This window comes from Tamandua tetradactyla, chromosome 1 (assembly GCF_023851605.1).
Source record: "Tamandua tetradactyla isolate mTamTet1 chromosome 1, mTamTet1.pri, whole genome shotgun sequence".
In the NCBI taxonomy this organism is placed as follows: Eukaryota; Metazoa; Chordata; class Mammalia; order Pilosa; family Myrmecophagidae; genus Tamandua; species Tamandua tetradactyla.
This window is the reverse complement of record NC_135327.1, coordinates 150,876,009-150,895,137: the sequence shown is the minus strand read 5'-3', so window position 1 is coordinate 150,895,137 and position 19,129 is coordinate 150,876,009. Positions and strand designations below refer to the sequence as shown.

The following is a 19,129-nucleotide window of genomic DNA, read 5'->3' as shown; positions in this document are numbered from 1 at the left end:
GGTAACAGGTATGGGATATGTGTGTTGTTTTGTTTTCTACATTTAACCAATATATGTCTTATCATGAACTCTTAAACTACAATAATGATGAACCTTAATTATTTCCATGCACACGAGTCTAATATTAGTTTGTTTTTACAAAAATAAACACAATTAAGACTTCTAGGTGCTTTATATAATAAAGTAATCCCTAATTTTTCTTTATAGATAGATCAAGCACCCCCAAAATACAAATTCCTACACACAGTGAGCACTTTACTTAAAATTTACTTAAGTAAATTAACTTCATGGACAACCTTAGAATAAGCTGACATTATATATTCAGCAAGGTAGGCAACAAACCATAGTGTTAAAAGGAAAAAGTGTATTTGAAAACAAATTTCAAAAACTAAGTTAACTTTCTATAATTAAATACAGAAAATATACCGATTTGCTAAGATAAATAAGATGTGATATATTAAACACTTCACTATAAAGAATGCATAACAGAACATTTATAAACAGTGAATGAATCTTGAAAATAGTTTACTATAATAAATGCTGGCTAAATAGAAATGCATAATGTGAAGCACTATGGATGGTATGTTTTGCCACATAATTTTGTTACCTTGCAGTAGATATCATACGTATCAAATTTGTCATTCATTTCCAGTTGGTGCTGGTATCATGTGTTTTAAGAAATGTGTACAGTGTGAAAAGTTTGAAAATACTCATAAATGAAACAATTTTAAGAAAAAGATATCTTCATGCAATTATGTACAGTCTCACTTTGTAAATTTCAAGGCAAGATTTTTGTTTCCTGTAAAACAGATCATTGTTCTATGAGAGACGGTTTTTACTTAGTGCATTTCTTTGGTCTGTGCCTGCATTGCTTTATTTTCCTCTATTTTTAAAATTCGTGTGTGCAAACGACATGCCAGTTAAAATGAAAACTGTCTCACGTGAAGAAAGTAAGTCCGGATTTTAAAAACCAAAACTAAATGAAATTCTTACTAAATGATACCATCTAATTCAAATAAAAAATGACAAGCACTAGTAATAAAAAATACAAAACATATCTCATGAAGATACAAAGAGAAATGTCTGCTGAGTGTTTCTAGTTCAGATGTTTCAGAAAGCTGCTGTATGTTTTAGGAGGAATTTGAGGGGGAGATTTCATGGCAGAAGGTGTTAATGTGGCCTGTATTCACTTAAGTGGTGACCCAAATGGACTGGGAAACTGTGAGATGTCTATGGATTCAAGTTGCTTGTAAAACAGGAACTCCTCATTGTTCAGAAATCCTTCCTCATTTCCTTTCTCCAAGCTTCCTATCCTCTATTGGCTCAGTCGCTAGCATTTCAGCATCTTCTTTCCTACTAAAGAACCTGTGCAAGTAACTGGTAGAAGTGTTTTCCTTGCCACTTTGTTTCTCTTTCCTTACCTCACAACAAAACTGACTTATGAGAAAACAGTCCTCCCCACTCACAAACTGGCTATCCCAAGAAGAATGGTACAAGGCTTCTGTGCTGGTTTGAAAGGATGTGTGTCCCCTAGAAAAGCCATGTTTTAATCCTAATCCCATTTTGTAAAGGCATCTAATCCCTATTCAGCATTGTATGTTTGAAACTGTAATTAGATCATCTCCTTGGAGATGTGATATAATCAAGAGTGGTTGTTAAACTGGATTAGGTGACAACATGTCTCCACCCATTCGGGTGGGTCTTGATTAGTTTCTGGGATCCTACAGAAGAGGAAACATTTTGGAGATTGGAGATTCAGAGAGAGCAGAGAATGCTGCAGCACCACGGAGCAGAGAGTCCACCAGCCAGCTACCTTTGGAGATGAAGAAGGAAAAATGCCTCCTGGGGAGCTTCATGAAACAGGAAGCCAGGAAAGAAAGCTAGCAACTAGAGTAGCTTCTAACTGAGCCAAATTTGCCATTCCTTTTTCCTCTTTTTCTTGGCTTCCTGACTTAATATCAGGCCTTTCCATTCTAGTAATGACACTCAGCTATTCTTTAATTTATCAACAAAATCAATGGGCTCATGTTGTGAGCTAAGTTGAATAGTTTCTGCAATAAAGGAATCAAAGTCAAATCCCTGATTCTTTTCCCTTTCTTTTTCAGCCAGTTTGCTGCGATGCTTCCTCTAGAGCTATCTGGGCTTTAACCAATCCATGTCTTTCACATTTTGACTTGCCTTTCTTATCAGAGTTTTCTTTGCTTTGCTTTTTCTAACTGGAAAGATCTATAATAAGCTTGGGTTCATAATAATGAGTAACTTCACTCTTTCTCCAAACTAAGTTATCTAAATATGATGATCTCATTTTGTAGTTACAAGTATGGCTACACTCAAGATCACAATATTTGCTTTCATGATGATCTTGGTACTGCCAACAAGGCTCAGTAGAGTAATTGGTATCAAAACAGGATCCTCCAGATACTTTTCACCATCTCCATTCAAATATTTTCAAGAATCAACTTGTACTACTTCTTCATCAGTGACCTCAGACAGAGCTCTTGGGTCAAGCTGAACTTCCTCAATATCAAAGTTGTTATGTATAGGCCAATCATGCTCTGAAAACTGACAATCATGGTACCTTTCCTATTTATAAATATGACTATGAGTTTTAGCTATAAGTAAAACATTATCAACTTCATCTTCAATATGAAAAGGATGACTTGAAATTGGCTCGTCCATTGCAAAAGAATATATGCTCATGGTAAGGATGGGAAAGTGCTTTTTCTGCTGTTAACTGATCAGTGGGGCTGAATGTCAAAATCTGTTCCAGGAAATCCAATGCTTCTCCACTAATTCCTGGAACCAGCTGAGTTAAAGGCTTGTGTGGCTCAGTCATATCAATTTCTAATATAAACTGAAATTATGCTGAGAAGCTGACGATCTTCCTCATGTACAACTAGAACAGATTCTAAAATTAGCTGCATCTGTTCAAGTTCATGTGTACCTGCAAAGAGGGTTTTACCAGTCAGCATTTCCGCAAAGATACAGCCTATAGTCCACATGTCAATGGCTTTAGTATAATTATTAGGAGAAAGTAAAAGACATGGGGATCTTTACCATTTTGTAACCAATCCTTCAGAATGATGACCCTTGTGGAAATAATGGGGATCCCTGATCTGTGCAGGACCAAAGCCCCCTATCTTCAGCAACAAGTCTTCAGTTTTAATGAAAAGATTAGCTGGTTTGAGATCTCTGTGCAGTACGTTTGCAGAGTGAAATATACTTGAGTCCACATAGCAGCTGATACATGAAAAATCTGACATGCTGCTCTGGCAAAGGGCCCTACTCCAGCACATTAGTCAAGTCTGTCTCCCTGTACTCCTGAACAATGTAAACACTGTTTAGTTCAGTAAGAGAGCTCACATCATCTGTTAACAGGCTTCCACTGGAACCAAGAATTTCAAACACTTTCACAATGTTATCATGGTCAAGTCTTCTAATAATTTTGATTTCACGTATAGCATGTTTGACACTCTGGGGATCAGTAAGGACAATTTTCTTGAAGCCTACACTTTTATCACAGTCATTGTCTACAGCAGGAAAAAAACCCAGCCCATTGCCTCTACAATCCGATGGTTTTAAGTCCATATACCTAGAACTCAGATCAAAACCATGAATGTTCACGAGACTTTCAAATTTCTCTGCCATTTTGAAACTCTTACCACTGCTTCTTCCTTTTGAATTGTTGAACTTGTGTGAACAAGGAAGGAAACTGTCATCAAAAGGGAAGATCTTTCAAAAAGGGAGAAGAAAAAATAATTTTTGCTTCCATAGCAATATGGTTTCTTGATGTTCATTGAATATGCCAACCAGGCCGTTCCACTCCCCTTAGATTTAAAGCTCAAAATGCTCTACTCAAAGCTCAAGAAAGGTGCAGCAACTCTGTAGACATTTAAATAAAACACTCAAGAAACTCAAATGGGATGAAATGACATACCATGCACTCAGATTTACTTGTGCCAAACAATTTAACACTTAACAAAAGTGTGAATAAATATACACAGAACAGGCTTCTCTGAATATTCTCCTCACGATGCAGATACATTCATTGTTGGACTGGTCCTAAGCAACATTGTTCTAAGCTTTATTTCCTTTTTGCTCTTTTCCTTTCTTTGTTGTTATATATTTCAACAGGAAGCTCTGGCAGTTGTTGATTAACAGATGTCTTTTGTTAGTGATCAGGTGGCTCCAGCTCACCACAACATAATCAAAGCTACCATCCATCTTTTGCATTATATAGATATCTCTTTTTAGTTTATGGTGCATTGGAGTGGCTGGAGAAAAGTGCCTGAAACTGTTGAACAGTGTTCCAGTAGCCTTGATTCTTGAAATGATTGTATAACTATACAGCTTTTACAATGTGACAGTGTGATTGTGAAAACCTGTCTGATGCTTTTATCCAGGGTATGGACAGATGAGTTAAAAAATAAGGAAAAATACATAAATAACATGGGGGTTAAGGGGTTAAAAATTTAGGGTAATTGAAATACTAGTGGTCAAGAGGGGGGTGGTAACTAGTAGGGGAGGTATGTGTTTTTTTTTTTAATCTCTTTTTCTGTAGTGATGCAAATATTGTAGGAATGATCATGATTAATGGTGATTAATACACAACTATGTGATGATATTGCGAGCCATCGATTGTATACTTTGGATGGACTATATGTGTATGAAGATTTCTCAATAAAAATATATATTTAAAAAGTTTCCAGTTGTATTTTATTAAATAAGCATCATTCTGAAATATGACAACTGGTGTTATCCATATGCAAAAGAATAAAGTTGGCTCCCTTCCTTACATCATACCCAAAAAAATGAACTTAAAATGGATTATAGACCTAAATGTAGAAGGTGAAACTATAAAACTCTTAGAAGAAAATATAGGAGGTAAGTCCTTTGATCATGGGTTGGGCAAAGCCTTCTTAGGCTGAAAAACATAAGTGACAAAAGAAAAATTAGATAAATTGGACTTCATCAAAATTGTGCTTGAAAGGTACCATGAAGAAAGTAAGAAGACAACCCAGAAAATGGGAGAAAATATTTGCAAATGGTATACCTTATAAGTGATACACATCTAGAATATATAAAGAACTCCTACAACTCAATATAAAGACAACACAATTAAAAATGAGCAAAGGATTTGAATTAGCATTTCTCCAAAGAAAACATACAAATGGCCAATAAGCACATGAAAAGATGTTCAACATCATTAGCCATCAGAGAAATACAAATCTAAATCAAGAGAAACCATGCCACACGCACTAGGATAGTTAAAACCAAAAAGACAGATAATAAATGTTGGCAAAGATGCAGAGATTGAAACTCTCATCCACTACTGGTGGGAATGTAAAATGGTGCAGCTACTTTGGAAAATAGTTTGATAATTCTTTAAAAGGATAAACAGAGAGTTAGCATATGTCCCAGCAATTCCAATTCTAGGTATATACCCAAGGGAAATGAAAATAAATGTCCACACAAAAGATTTGTATATGAATGTTCACAGCAGCATAATTCACAATAGTCAAAAAAGGTAGATAATCCCAAGGTCCTTCAGATGATGGACAAATGATAAATGGATAAATGAAATGTACATCATACTCCAGACAATGGAATAATATTCAGCGATAAAAAAGAATGAAGTATGGCTACAACATGGATGAACCTTGAAAATATCATGCTAAGGGAAAGATGACAGCCTCAAAAAGACCACAAATTATAAGGTTCTACTTATTTGTAATGTGCAGAATAGGCAAATTGGTAGAGACAAAAAAAAATTAGTGTTGGCCCAAGGCTTGCTGGTTTCTGAAATGGGGAGTGAGGACACCCAGTACAGGGTTTACTTTTGAGGTGATGAATATGTTCTAAAATTGATTGTGATGATGGTTGCACAATTCTATGAATTACTAAAAATCACTGGACTGCACACTTCAAAGGTATGAATTGTATAGTATGTGAATGATATCCCAAAACAGCTGGTATATTAAAAAATAACTGATATTATGACTGATAACACTGTAGCTTTTTTTGTCTAATATAGAAACATGTAATGGACAACACGGGCATTTTCAGAACTTCACATACAGCCTTCAATTCTGAGATGTTTGCATTTACAGTATTTACATATACAAAGCTCATTATTTTCTCTGATTTGACAACCCTTTCTATACAACACATAGTAATAACATATCAAACAAATCTAATTATTTTTCACACCTGTCTTTTTATAAGGTGAAAAAGCAAATCTTTGTGATCTTACTGGAACCCTCTGGAAAATCTCAAAGATAGCTTTAGGTGCAGAAGGTATCTTGAATGGCTTATTGGATTTATTTGATTCCATTTTACATTCAGAATTCAGTTCCGGGAAGGCAAAAATCACAAGTTGTCAGGAGATTTGAACACATGGTAGGAATTAGGTTACAGCTCTCTGAGAGCTCTTCAGTTCAAAGTGACCAAGATCATTAAAAAATAAACATAGAGGATAACATGATTGTAACTAACAATAGTTCTTTCCTAAACGAGAAATCTTTGTTTCCTTAAAGAATCAATATAAACCAGAAAAGGTTATTCTGGTAAGACACAGAATCTTTGCTATCTAGGCAGATTACGCAGTAAAAACAGCAGCAACAACAACAAAACCTTCACACTGTAGTAGAGGCAATAAATAGCAATAAAAAACAAGCCTTAAAAGTGAGCAAACTTTGGGTGCACAGGTAGTTCAGTGGTCAGAACGCCTGCCTTTCATGCAGGAGACCCGGGGTCGATTCCCAGACCATGCACCCCCCAAAAAGGCGAGCAGATGTCACTAAGATTTTAACACATTTCACAGCTTCCAAACTCAAGGCATTATAAACCAAGGCAAATGAAATTCATCTCTAAACTTTGTCTTTCGTTGGTGTTTTGTGTATATCACCTCGTGTGAGGTATGGGAAGGCCAGATACAAATCAAGGGACAGAGACCAGAAGAATTTGAAAGATTGATTTTACGCACCGTTCCCCGGAGAGAGCAGCAAACCATGCCGGGCCACACGGAGAAAACCCCAGGGTCAGTTACCAGACAGAGAGCCCAAGTGGGACTGAGAAAGTTTCTTTATTGTGGCTTCTGTGTGAAACAGGCAAGTGTGGGATTGGCTGGCAACATTTGAAAGCGGTGCCTCTGCCAGCTGAGGATTGTTTGTGGAATTATCTAGGAGTAGCAGATGTTTAAGTGGGTTTTGGCTTCCTGGCAACGCCTATAGCTGTTAAAGCATCAATCTACATAAGCTAGAAAACGTGGTTAATACGGTCAACTCTAGGATGCTTTAACATCATCATCCTTACTGTAAGTATTTGGGTAATCTTTGGGTGTGATTATAGAAGGTATTTGTATAGAGGAAACCTGTATGGTGGAGGTTACATGTAAGGTATAGGGAATAAATCCCCGTAGATGCTGTAGCAGCTGGTTATAATTAAAATACCACAGAGGCGTAGTCTCTGAAAACCTGTTATAAGCCAACCAGTCCATTTATTTGGGGATAACCAAGAAAATAAATCAGAAACTTTAGGAGATAGTGGTATTGGTTTAATAATTGAGTGATAGTATGGAAAGTATGAATATCTTTCTTTAAGTGTTGTGGAGTCTTAGAGACTTGCCCAGTATTATTAATCTATATAGAGTAGGAGGTTCTATTGATTGAGCATACTCTCCCTTGTGTGGCTAAAAGGTAATCAAATATCAGTCTATTATCTAGTACCATATGGACCAATGAATCTTTTCTTTGATTTAGCTAGATTTAGGGCCATGTATATTTTTGAGCAAAGAAGGTGCTGACATTTGTTCGTTGGCTTGAATAATTTGGGTTTGTTCTGGCAACTGCTTCCGTTACACCTAGTAAAAATTACCAACATATATTTTCTATACATAATAGTGTTATATAATCATCAGATTATATTATATAACATCTTATATTACAATATGTATTTAAATATATATAATATTTTATATTAAAAACATAATAAACATAATATAATTTTAAAATTATTAATTACAATGGGATTAAGAAGAGGGGCCCTTTGAGTCACAACCAGTGTGCTCAATTATCTACACACATGGCTGGGTTGATGCATCTGAAGCAATGTCCATCTGGGTCCAGGAAATCTATCACAAGTGACTACCACTAAGGTTATTTGGGGTTTCTTGTTTTAGGATCTATGCTTTTAAAATGAGTTTGGGCAATTTGGAGGATCTCTTTGCATCTATCTGCCTAGGAACTAGATTTAATTTGGGAGAGAGTGGATTATTTGGGCACAGTGAGCAAAAGGTAATTCATCTTGGGCCACAATTCCAGCACCTGACACATAGCTTGTTTACTAGAAGACATTGGAATGTCAGTGGGATTGAGACAACATGTGACTTTTTAAGGCTATCTAAGGTCTTCCCAGGTATTTAATAACTGGAGCTCAGCTATAAGTTAAAGTTGTATCCCAGAATAAAGTTTAAATGCAAGCTGCTAACAGTATACAGGGGCTACCACCTCAACTAGGATCTGTTTGGCCATAATTACTTGGCATTATGACTGGTTTTGTAGTAGGCCTCCAGGTCAGCCATCTAGAATAAGTGCATTGCAGAAGAGGTCTCCTTGTTTCTGCCTAGGTAAGGCGGGGTTTGGGGTGTAGGGGGAGGGGGGGAGGGGAAGGGGTGGGGGGGTGGGGGGAGGAAATTGAGTAATGGCTTTAGACACTTTTAATCTTGAAATATCAAATTGTCGTGGGAGGAGGTTTGATCGTTTGGTTTCCATAGGCACTCTTGGAATGTTTGGTTCGGCTGTGGATCAAAGACAAGCCCAAACACCCAGACTAAACAGAAACAGACCACCTGCCAGCATAAGGATGAACAATTGTATTTTAAATTTGTTTGTTGACCCAGCAGCTCTACTTCTAGGAAGTTGGACCATTACCAGTGGGAAGTAGGGTGGCCTTTGTAGGAGTGACCCTTGGCCATCCCAGTGTATCTAGACATGACTTGGTGTTCCTGTTGGCAAAATGAGAACATTTTCTCTGGTCAACTTTGGATATGGCTGGTGTTTTAGTTTATCAAGGCTGCCAGAATGCAATATACCAGAAATAGAACAGCTTTTTAAAAAGGGAGTTTATTACGTTACAAGTTTACAGTTCTGAGGCCATGAAAATGTCCAAATAAGGCACCAGCAAGAGGTTACCTTCACTCAAGAAAGGCTTATGCCATCCAGAACACCTCTGTCAGCTAGGAAGGCACATGGCTGGCATCTGCTGGTTCCTGGCTCCTTGGTTCTGTTGCTTTCAGCCTGTTTCCTGTGCACGTTCCTCACTTGGCTTCACCAGGGCTGGGTTTCATCTCTTGGCTTCCTTTGGCTCTCTCCAGGTTCTGGCTTATTACCTCATGAGAAGGCACATGGTGACATCTGCTGGGCTCTGTGTTTCCAAATGTCTAGGTCTCATTTTGGTTCTGTCAGCTCTGTTCTCCAAGTGTCTGCATCTGAGGTTTCTCCAAAATATTTCCTCTATTAGAGGACCTAAACAAATCAAGACCCACCTTGAATGGCTGGAGTCACATCTCCACCTAATCAAAAGCCACACCCACAATTGGATGTGTCACATCTCCATGGAAGTAATTTAACCAAAAGGGCACACCCACAACTGCATGTGTCACATCTCTATGGAAATGATCCAGTCAAAACTTCCCACCCTACACAATACATCTGGCCCCATAAGATTGGATCAGAATTAAAACATGGCTTTTCTGGGGTACATAATAATTTCAAACCAGCACAGTTGGCATTTACCAAGTATAATTTATTGTCCCCTCTTTTGGTGGTTCATACTATTCCTGGTGTTTAGCCCTAGGACAATAATTTTTATTTCCTATAAAGGGTCAGAGAAGGAATTAGGCTTTTTCAACTAGGATTTATGCTCCAAGAAATCTGGCAATGCTTTAGGAGCAGAAGAGCAAGTCATTGTCTCTTTGTGGATCCCATAAATTATGCAGGAAGGATCTATGATAACTGGGTTATGTGATAATTGGGTCATAAGGTATTATCTGCCCTTGATGAGGTCACCAGCCTCTATGGGAGGGTGGAATGATGAAAAATTGAAATGGAAAGAAGAAGAAGTGGAAGTGGCAAAAATGGAAATAGAATCATCATGGACATGAAAGTCTAAGTTCACCCTTGCCTACCACCAAGGTGAGGCATGGTGCTTAAGGAAGTTATCGTAGCACATCTTAAGGCCAAAAGACTAGACTTTAACAAAAGCAAAGATTGTAAAAGGAGAGAAAAAGACCCATTTAGAGTACACTTGCCAGACTGGAGTTTAAAAAAAGGAGTCATTTGAGGAGACAATTATGTCTCAATTAGGCTACCCAGTTTGGGGCCTAGATGAAAGTTCTCTTGAATGCCTTTTTCAAGAGCCTAGCATTGTGTATCTTGAGAAGTGAAACATGTGTCTTGGACACTATTAGTAATGTCTGGAACTCTGAAGGTGATAAGCGGTGTCTTGGTGAGAGTTTGTTCGTGGCTTTTGTATATGTGGGCCTGTTACACCTGCTACTTTATTTATATCATGGGTATCATGAGGCAAGCGATTTCCAGAGTTTTTTATGCCAAAGGAATCACCTTTTGACAATGACTCAAAAGTTTATGAGAATATATAGATCAGGACAATTGTTGACTTATAGCATTAGTGCTAAGAATACTGCCTGAAGTTTGGCCAATTGTGTTGAACCTTGGGTTCAATGCTTTATCAGGGACATCTAATTAAGGGATGGAAAGCAGGAACTTTCCATTGACTGTGATCTCTTATAATAGTGGTTGTGCCTTCCATAGAACTTACATTGCTATTCACTCAGTTAATCTCAAGGGGCTCCCCAGGCAGCCATGGGGTCTGGGAGAGGGGTGTCCGCTGCTAGCACCATAGCATCTGGCAAGGGACTGAGAACAGGAGAACCTATCTCTCTCCTGCACATGGAAGATCCCAGAGGGTCCAGGTTTGGCTCCGCTCTGTATCAAAGAGGCCTCAGTAGCTCTTCTGAACTTGTGAGGTGCTGCTTTCATAAAGCAAGGCCTAATGGGCAGTTGGGTACAGAGGGTCACAGGCTCAGGGAATGTGAGAGACGCTGTTTCCAGGATAGGCCAGTAGGTGGCCAACAATTGCCACTCATGCTGCATAGAATGGGAACGAAGAGAGAAATTTCTTGCATCAGAAGTTCACAGGCAATTTTTGGGCTACCATGGATAGTTAAGAGATTCCAGGAGGCATACGAGGAGGTTGTTAAAGTAGAGGAATCTCTGAGGGCACGAATGGGTGTTCCTGTTATATTGTAATTTGACAGATTTTAAAGCCTTTTTCTGCAAGGACCCCATTCAAGGTGGAACCATTGCAAATAACAATATCAATGAGGTTAAGTGAAATTGTAAATGAGGAATATGTTGACTCCAGAACCCCCAAAAAAAGATTAAAAGATGCTGTGGCTCCTGTGAGGTTCACTTGCCGTGTCTTGACAGTGTCAGGAATGGAGTGGCTTTCAGTTTATCAAATAATGTTTGTGAATTTAACCAAGGTGGAATTATGTGTAGGTCATTGACCCATTCCCTTTTTGTAAACTCTTTTGTTAGTATATGTATGTCCCTAATGAATGTGTTTAGAGAGTCTCCTTAGATAAGGAGGTTTTAATTTATATTGGGCTATATTAACTATTTTAACTGGGAGGTCCATGGAGTTTGTCAAGCCAATTTGTAAGTGTCAAGGATTTAATTTAGTTTTAATTTATAACTTAATGGGCCAGATCATCCATGTCCATTATCAGATAATTTAAGGTAATGGATGCTATGACTATGGGAAATTAAGGCAAGGTGGTAGTTCTAATGGTTAAGGTGAGGCATACAAAATTGTCTTTTTAATATTTAGTTACTCCCCTAAGATTATAGGGAGGTGACCTGCTTACATTGAGTGGGCTCTCCAGGTGTAATTGTAATTTGAGCCCTAGTACTGATTAAATCTATGAAGGTTTATCAATTGGTACTTTTCAGCAGGTGTTTAAGTTAGGTTAGAACCAATATTATAGAGGCAAAAGCCAATCAGTGCTCTTTTATCTGTTTTTTTTGGAAGTTATTGTAGCAAATTTTGGACTTCCACTTGGATCAAATTGGGTACATTTGTTTCCATTTAAATATTTTTCGTTTGCTTGTTTCCTCCCCAGTAAGCAAGTTGGTTCTTTGGTTTTGTTTTTTTTTTTACACTAGATCCATTTTAAGGGGAATGGGAGGAAAGGTTTCTTTTTACTATTTATATATAGAAGTTTCTTCCACTAGAAAGCCTCAGATTAGTTAAGTTAGGGTTCAGGACCTCTCCCATGGCAATGGTTGTGCAGTTTAAGGACTCTTGGACTTAAATCAGATTTGAATTAACCCCCTTTTTAAAGATAATTAAAAAGCCAGAAGTAAAAATCTGAATGTCAGCCATGGATGGATTCATCCAATGATCTCCAGGGGAAAGGAAAGGGATGCTTGCAGCTTTTCTGGTACCCAGCGCTACTCTGCTACCTGCACACACCTTCCGTGCTCTCCTGTTATATATAGAATTTGTCCTATTTTCTTCTCTCTCTATTTTGGTGTTTTAGCTGCAGAGTTGCAGTTTTCTGTCTTTGCTGTTGTCGATAAGATTCATAGTGTGGCTTTTCTGGTGGTTATGGGGAAGATGTTGAGGATGGAGAGAATCCTGGTGGCCATCCTCATAGGTTTTACTCCCAAACCTTGTAAGATATCTTTGAGTTGTTGTAGCTTTCTAGTGGAGCATCAAGTAATTAAGTTACCACATATCCCCAAGGTCTCCCAATTGCCAGAGGAGGGCTCATTGAGAGCCCCTGTGAGAAGGGGTTATGGGTCACCAGGACTTGGTTCCTAGTTAGATCCCAGAACTTGGGTGTCTGGGTGCAGGCATTACCTTCGTGGTGGCTGACCAAGTAAGCTCCATCCAGGGCTTCTCTTCCTGTGTGGGAACCGCTGATAATAGAGAGCACTTCTGCCCTATGGAGGAGCTTATTGTAAAAATAACTGTTTTGGACTCTGAGTCCAGGAGGGTGACTTTGGGGTTGATAATGGCCTTGGGATCACTAGGGTCAGGGTATTCAGCAAAGCAATGGAGCTAGAAAACCAAGTCAGTTTTAGGAGGAGTGTTGAGACTCACCAAGGGTCTTTCATGGGGCTTCTGCTTTGGCAGTTATAGCTCCTGCTGTCGGGCAAACTTTTTCCCAAACCATGAATATCCAGTGCAATAAAGGCAAGTGACTCAGTAAACTTAGCTATAATAGACTTGACACCACTTCTTATTTTTCTCTTCTGTCTTTACCTCAGATCCTCTGTTTTTCTTGAAATAGCCAATTTGAATAGAGGATCCATTGATTTTGTTTATTTATTTGTTTATTGCATGGGCAGGCACTGGGAATCGAACCCAGGTCTCTGGCATGGCAAGCGAGAACTCTGCCTGCTGAGCCACCATGGCCCACCCAGGATCCATTGATTTTATCTAAAGATTTGCGTATGTAAAGTTTGTGGATCCCTCATGAGATTATGCATTTTGATCTTGGGTTATACTGGTTAACTGGCGCATCTCTGGTGCTGATAACCATAACTATGATCCCATCATAAAGGCCTGTAGAAACCAATCTGTCTCCTTCTCATTGTCATTTTGGGCAAAATCTCTTAGAACAGGCATAAAATTTCTCATTTTGGCTTCAGTTTCTTGCCTGTCTCTGGTTATCTTTACCCTTTGTGTATTTGCCTGTTACTTACCTGGTAGTTCCTCATGGTTCTGCTCACAGGCCGCTGCCTCTCCCAGGATGTCCCACAGTGTCAGAAGGAACAGAACCAGGATCTCCCAGAGCTACAGAGGCTTCTGTTTTGATCCACATACCAGGGTCTTTGCATTGGCTAGGGCACTGAGAAAAGCTCAAGGTCACTGGTGAGTGCCTTTAAATCCATCAAGTAATTTAGAAACTTCCTCAGGAATTCAAAGAGGGGCAGGATCCAAATGTTCCTTCCCCTACCCTCTTTTCATGAAATTTTGTGCCAATGGTCTCCAAAGATGTGTCCCTCAAATGCCTACCGGTCAGGGGGCAGAGTGCTACAGACTCAAGGTGAACAGTACAGAAGCCACTTTCCTGACCAACCCTGCCTTTTAGAGAGAGACATTTGAAATTCCACACCAGGCCCACATGCAACCTGAGACTGGTTATCTGTGGACAGTCTTCTGCCATTCTATTAGCTCTGACAAACCTCCAGGGTTATGACTCAGAGGTGTCCAGCCACTTACTCATGCAATGGGGCAGAGGTATGCCAGCATGGAATTGGCTAGTTGCATTTAATATGGTGCCTCCATCAGCTGAAGAGTGTTTACCTGTAAAAGGTTAGGGTCAGAATAATCTCCGGAGTAGCAGTTGTGTAGGTGAGTCTTGGCCATCTGGGAATGCTGCTAGATTTGAAAGCATCGATTCACAGAAGTTTGAAAAATGTGATTAATATAATTATACCTTTTAATTTCTGGAATAGACACTTGTATCAATCTTGGGTGGTCCTCAAGGTTGAACTAATTTTATAATAAGACTAAGATATTATAAACATTCAATGCAGTCATCATTGCTATCACCATCAAGTAAGCATTTACAGTTTTTCTCAGTTTCAGTTTCCAAAAAGGTAAACATCCAATGAAAGTCTTTTGGAGTCCTCAGTAAGCTTGAAGAGCACACAGCTGATTTGGAGATAAAAAACAAACAAACAAAAAACCCACTCCTTTGGACAAACTTACTCTTTTCCTCAAAAATGAAATCATGTATACAGTTGAATTTTTTTGAAATATAGCTCCTAAATACAGTTATAACTTTTAGCTGGAGTAACTAACTTCGAATTCACAGAGAAAATTGGGGATTAGAAGTGGATAATTGTGCACTGTCATGTACCAGCATTTCCAGCAGACTAGAGAGCTCATGAATACATATAACATAGTGTTCTACAGCCACATGCTTCATTTATAAACTTCTCAAAGTGGCAGAAATGAACACGTTTATTACAGACCCCCAAAAGATAGCTTTATAAAAATGAGAAGCAAAAAGACACAAACAAAACTATGTTACTTATCATTATTCCAGTAAGATAGTAAGTTTGATCTTACTATCTTAAGACACTTAGTTTACACTCTAATGACTATCTATTAATGAATTTAATTTAGTATCAGTCAAGGTTTTACATAACCTATATAGCTCTTGGAAAGTATCTTCAAGTTTACTTACCACGTAACATATTTACTGTTGAAATAAAGTTTATCAGAATAATGATTCATTCTGGTTACATTTAATTCATTAAATTTATTTATAAACACAAATTTACATTTTTTATAGTCTTAAAATTAAGTAGAAGTAATGCAGGCATATTCCAGCAGCAAACCTGTATGACATGGAAGAGTAGGCCCGTGTAGAATAAAAATCTACACAAACTTAACAGTGATGAATCAGAAAAGACATAGCTGTTTTTATGAAATAAAAAGCATTAAACTAGTCTTATTTGCCAGAAATTTACCTAAATTATGTGGACTTTAATTCTTAACATTTTTGAGTTTGTTTCTGCAAGAATACTTTTAAAATAAATATAGCACATTGAAAGTATTGGAAGTTTAATTTCCTTATTTTCTGAGAATTTAGGGAATATTTTAATTTATAAGTGCTTGTTTATGTCTATAAGCCAATCAGAATAGAAATCCTTTAAGAGATTTTATAATCTAACTAATTAAATCCATCCAGACTATTACACAATCACATAAGATGTAAAGGCCTTTCTGAAGGATGGTACACAGGTTTGTCAGTGGCAGAATGCTTGCCTGCCGTGTGGGAGACCTGGGTTTGATTCCCGGCCTATATAGCTGCACTCCACCTCCTACCCAAAAAAAGGGGGCCTTTCTGAATTACAGATAGACAGAGAGAGAAAGCTTTTTGCTTAAATTCTAAAATTTTAAGCAGGGGTCAAAAATAAACATAGAAAATTAAAACCACCAGTGTAGATATTCCCTTCCCAGTGAGCACAAAAATTCCTAAATTCCTAAGTGAATTGAGCTCAAAATAGACAAAGAGAAAAGTCTAAAGTACCTGATTCTCTGCTGTGTCTCACCTAACAGAGATCTCTATAAAAGTTTAATCCACTTGCATAGATCATCAAATGATCAGATCATAAAACCAAGTTCCCAGTCATTGCTGCCAGCAATTCAGAATAACTTATAGGCCATAAACAAACCAAAATCAGGACACAAAACACAAATTTGGTCGAGAGGAAAATTAAAATGAGAAAAACAGAGAATGAGCAAAGTTCTATCGCCACTTTTGATTTAGCTCTGGAAGCCCAAACAAGACAAGCATGAGCTTAAACCACCAGTGACATGCATGGCTCTGCCTACAAAGTTACCTGGCTCTGGTAGGTGAGTCCATTGGGCATCAATGTGGAACCACCAAAACTGTTAAAAGATATTTTTCAGAAAGAGATAAAATCACAACTCTCATAAGGATATAAAATGAATGAGTGTTAAAGATTTTATTTTACTCACTCAGAGAGGAACCAGGCAGATGTTATAACTGGTTTAAAGGAAAAGTCTAAAGGTGTGAATTTATATAAAATAAAGAAATTGAATTGCAAATGGAGGCAAAACCGTTTTTACCTAAGGGGGGAGGAAAGTCAACTGAAATTCAGAAAAAAATAGAATGCTCATGTCTATCAGTTTATAAAGAGTTACAAATTACAAGAAACAAAATACTTCAAAGATTACGAAAGGCTAGAATCTGTTAACCTAAGAGAATATGCTATATGTAGACAATGCATTTTCCATTGAAACACACATTTTTCCCCCTACAGTCTGTTCTTCTGGACTTTTTTTATATAACATCTGTTCATGTCTATTGCAGACCCCATAAATGTTTAATTGCTTTTCAAATAAAACCTGGCTGTCCTTTGACTAGTAGTTGATGAAAGATTCCTACTTATGGGATAAATGCAAAGTGGCTTTATTAATACTGATGATTATTGCAACATGGCCCTAAGATTTTATTTATAGGAATAAAATAAAATAATAATAAAAGCTATGTGACTAAATTCAATCTGAAAAAAATATTTCAATTGAGTTAAAAAAAATTTTTCCCTGTATGTGATATTGAGCAACCAATTTGACTGATTCCACCCCCCAATCCCACACCATTTATACATAATGTGCAAAAGAAAATAAATTGCTCATACTTAGGAACATTTGAAGTTACAAGCTGAAATGGAGGGGCTGAAAGCTCTTTTAACTAATTAGTAGATTAATAAATTTTCATCTACTGATTTTCTGCCCTGTGCCGAGAAAATGCAGTTTCATCTTTTAAGGGTTTTAATTTTTTTTGTAGGAATAGACAAGCAAATAATTATCTATAGACAGTGGCAAGGATATTATAATACAAGTTTGCAAAGAGTGCCATGGGGCAGAGTTTGGGAGTCAAAGTTACCTACATTCTCTAAGATCAGTCTTCAAGTAGTTAGCAGGTTAGGGATGTTTGGAGAAGGTGGAAGGAACAGCATAGGTTGGAAGGCAAGAGGGTAGGTTCCATTCTGGAAACTGCAGGTCCTGCCATACAAGTGGGATATATAATGTGAGAAGGGAAGGATAGCAGGAGATGAGAGAGGGAAGGAAGCAGGGTCAGCCTAGAGGAGCCTATTATGACAAGCTTGAGTCAGGGTTTTATGTTGCAGGTAAAGCTATTTAAGCAACAGTATTCCAAGATCAAATCTGCCTTTTAGAAAAATCATTCAGGCAGCAGGGTGGGGAAATGGACTTATAACTCCAGGTTTCCAGGTGCACATTTCATTAATGATTTAGCACAGATTTTTAACTGATTCCCAAGTTCCCCATATAATCTTTCCTTGCAGTGTTTGGCCTTGTAGCCACAGTTCTGCTGCATTTTAAGTGCAAGGCTTTAAACCTGATAGAATATGAATGAAAAGAAATGAAAGAAAAAGATGATATGAAGCAAAGGTTAGCAAAGCATGACCTGCAGGCTAAAGGCCACTGCCTGTTTTTATAAATAAAATTTTATCGAACTACAGCCGCAGCCATACAATTATATACTGCCTATGGCTGCTTTCATGCTACAACAGCAGAGATACTACATGAAATGCAAAATTGAAAAGATCCAGCTCTTTACAGAAAAAGTTTGCAAATCCCTAGTATGAATGATTGAAAATTTGGGTGTTTTCTGTGTTCACAAGCATTTTTGCAAATGTTTATGGTTATCCCAATGCAATTTTCAAAACTTGAGCACTGTGCTGGTAATACTACTTGAGAAGATGACTATATTAATGCCATAGAAGAAAGTTGATTTGATGATATTAATTCTTCTAAAAATCTTCCAGGAAGGAGCAGAGAAGTTCTGGTTTATATCCTATTGAACTTGATTTATTTTTGCTCAATGAAAGATACTTGATAATAGATAAAATTTTAAATGTTCTGCATAGCTTTTAGGACCCCGAATTTGAAAATGTCAAATAGTGTAAGTACAGATGTGGGGATTGAGTATAATAGTTAATAGTTTTTACTGGATCTCTACTTTAGTATCTCTGGACTGAGCATGATGCCTTATTGTGGGAAAAATGCACAGAAGTAATTTTTCTTTAGCTAATTTTAGCTGCTTCTCAGATGCCTTATTCTAAATAAGACTACCAGGTATTGCATCAAATAGGCACCTTCCAGATACTAAAGTACTCAGAATAGATCATACGCGAATACGTTACTGCCGGTATCTCCTGTACTCTTTATTAATGGTTCCACAAGCTGCCAGCCTAGCCACCCTTAGCTAGGTTACCTCTGGAGATTTGAAAATTTGGTCATGCAGAAGCAAAAGCGTATTTTATGGATAAATTTTCTATAGGGTCTCAATACTCACCTCAGAAGACATGCCTCACTAGCATTTGCTTAATAAAACCTCCCTTGACTCTTGATGACTAGTTTGAGGCCAAAGAACATTGACGTTTAACAACAACAAAAAAGTATATTTCAATCCTTGATTGAAATTATCCAACATATTGGAAAAAGTCAATTTGTTAACAGTTGGTGTTTC

The 19,129-nt window shown here is 37.7% G+C and overlaps 1 pseudogene; it reads right to left on the bottom strand.

Annotated features, from left to right (window-relative positions):
- Positions 1-1,096: 1,096 nt before the first annotated feature.
- Positions 1,097-3,648, bottom strand: LOC143686950 (mitogen-activated protein kinase 6-like; annotated as a pseudogene).
- Between the last annotated feature and the right edge of the window lie 15,481 nt (positions 3,649-19,129).